The sequence below is a fragment of the Bombus impatiens genome, unplaced genomic scaffold (assembly GCF_000188095.3).
Source record: "Bombus impatiens unplaced genomic scaffold, BIMP_2.2 scf_0344, whole genome shotgun sequence".
Taxonomy (NCBI): domain Eukaryota; kingdom Metazoa; phylum Arthropoda; class Insecta; order Hymenoptera; family Apidae; genus Bombus; species Bombus impatiens.
Genome location: NT_176763.1, coordinates 124,627 through 126,796, shown reverse-complemented (window position 1 = coordinate 126,796; position 2,170 = coordinate 124,627). Strand labels below are relative to the sequence as shown.

Genomic DNA, 2,170 nt, shown 5'->3' with positions numbered 1-2,170 from the left:
CGAATAACTTGTACCAATACAACTTCCACCGTTGGTGGAATACGAATATACGTAAAAGTACATAGACCCCAGGACTTTGACGGTGTCTGTCGTAGTACTGCTGGTGTGTATAAGACGGACTCTCCTCTCTGACCTGGTGTCGCACGTCTGTGTTCCATCCCTTGGTCATGTGAATTTCCACGAAGCGGGAAGAGTGGTCTCTCTCTCTCTCTCTCTCTCTCTCTCTCTCACTCTCTCTTTTTCCCCCGATTCCACGACAGAGTAGAGGCAACCAAGAGAACTTTCTACCTTCTCCAGCGTTTCACCCCTACTATCAAACAACCCCTATAGTCCCTCCACTCTTCTTCTACACGGAGGATATATCCAACGTCCCTTTTCTCCCTCTTCGAGCGGTCTCTCCTACAACGGCGAGAGGGCGCTCCCCTCTCTTTCGACGTGCGCGGTACCCGAGCCTCGGAAATTCTGAAAGCGGTTCGCGCCTGTGCAACTCGCGCGGGGGTGGCAAGGGACCGAAAATCGAGGTGAAAGGAAACTCCGCGGATCCGGCCTAAGGGTCTCTCCTAGGGCTGGTGCGTATTCGGTTCTGGGTAGAATTTTTCGACGTGCGTCGTTGAGTAACGACGTGTGCTCGCCTGATTAAAAGAAACACCTGCGTTCGTTCGTCATTGACGAGGAGGGACGGATCATAAAATAGCAAAGTACGAACGCGTCGCGTTGCCGCGTCTCTGGCCCCGTTACTTGATTCGCGAGTACGCGTAAACACGCACACAGGTACGCGCTTAGTCGCGTTCGTTGTGGGCAAATCGGTGTGTGACCACAGTGACACATCACGATACATTCGGATTTACATATCTCATCCGTGGCTCTTTCGGTTCTACCTCCGTTTTTCGCGACCCTATCGTGTGTGTGTGCTTGACCCGAGGACGTCGTCGCGCGAGAGATAAGCTCTTCTCACGACGGTGAACAACGAACAACGAACCGAGGGACGAACGAGTGGAGAAACAGAGAGAGAGATAAAGAGAGAACATTTACACGAGACCTCTGATACCCCAACGACGACTACGGCGGTGGAATCGTTCGATCGCTGTGGTGGTGGTTTCTTCCTCGCGTGACACACTTTTGTCGTCAGAGAAGAGAAGCTCTTCTTCTTTGCCAGATTTAACGCGAATCAGGGAACACTAAGGTCGAGACTTGTTCGTCGACGTATATCCGTCAGTAAGTGCGAGAATTCCATCGTAAAATCCTCTCAGTGATAGTTTGCTTCTTTTGTGTATCGTGAATGTGCAGCTGTGAATCAGTGATCGTTTGGAAGAAAGGAAAAGTTTTTTCTTGGTGTTTTTGACTGAGAGAAAGGAACCGTTGTCGTTTCCTTCTTTCTTTTTTGTCTCATTCTCGTTGCTCGCTTCGGATAAATTACGTCACAAGAAGAGGCAACATCTGATCGTGATCGAGTGACTCGAGTAAAAATCGTGATTGTTGAGTGGTTACGCCGTGCCATTTGCGAACTCGCCAGGATTTTCCATTAAAGACCAGTGTGGATCGTAAGTCCCGAATACGGGGGTATCATGTATCCCCGATTGCAGCCCTCCTTTGAGGGTTAAATTCTCGCCGATTTCAACGTCTCGGCTTCGCCGTCTCGACTTAATCCTGCGCTACCGTGTAATTGTGTACTCTGGAACTAGACCGAACTACGTCTTCTTAAGGACTACCCGATTTCGGCGCAAAGAGCTGGTCTCACTGAGGACTAACCGTGTACCACATCCCCGCGCTGAAAGTGAGTCTCACCGCTTTGATGCTAACCTTTCGTGTGTTCCACCCTCTCGTCCAGTTGCTAGCTGAGTTTGCATCGTGTAGCTTTAAGACGCCTCGTACACCGTTCGAAACCGAATACCTCTGGATTTCTTTAGACCATCTTATGCATTCCGTTTTGTAATTCCGCTGCATGATGAGCCGATCGAGAAGAGGGTCCGTTACTTACGGTTTAACAAAGCGTACCATTTAATGACGTCGAAACTCGATAATCCGCGGCCGTGGATTTATTAAAATTTAATGAACCTCGTCGCGTATCGAGATACCGTATAGATGTTCCTTTTTCTTCCTTTTTTTCTTGCTATTTCTTGTTTCCTCTTTTCTTCTTCTTACTTCTTTTTTTTTTTTTTTTTTTTTTTTT

The 2,170-nt window shown here is 48.4% G+C and overlaps 1 protein-coding gene across 4 annotated transcripts in view; it reads left to right on the top strand.

Annotated features, from left to right (window-relative positions):
• Nucleotides 1–2,170, top strand: part of LOC100743020 (hemicentin-1) — a 112,611-nt gene that overhangs the window by 11,563 nt on the left and 98,878 nt on the right. For 2 of the 4 annotated variants that reach the window (XR_002946701.2, XM_003489544.4), the window contains exon 1: nucleotides 395–1,774. The exons of 1 other annotated variant lie outside the window; for it this stretch is intronic. The gene's annotated coding sequence lies outside the window, so the exon portion shown is untranslated. Of the gene's footprint in view, nucleotides 1–388; nucleotides 1,775–2,170 lie in introns of those variants that run through there. One more of the 4 variants, XM_024367688.2, reaches the window with a different exon arrangement.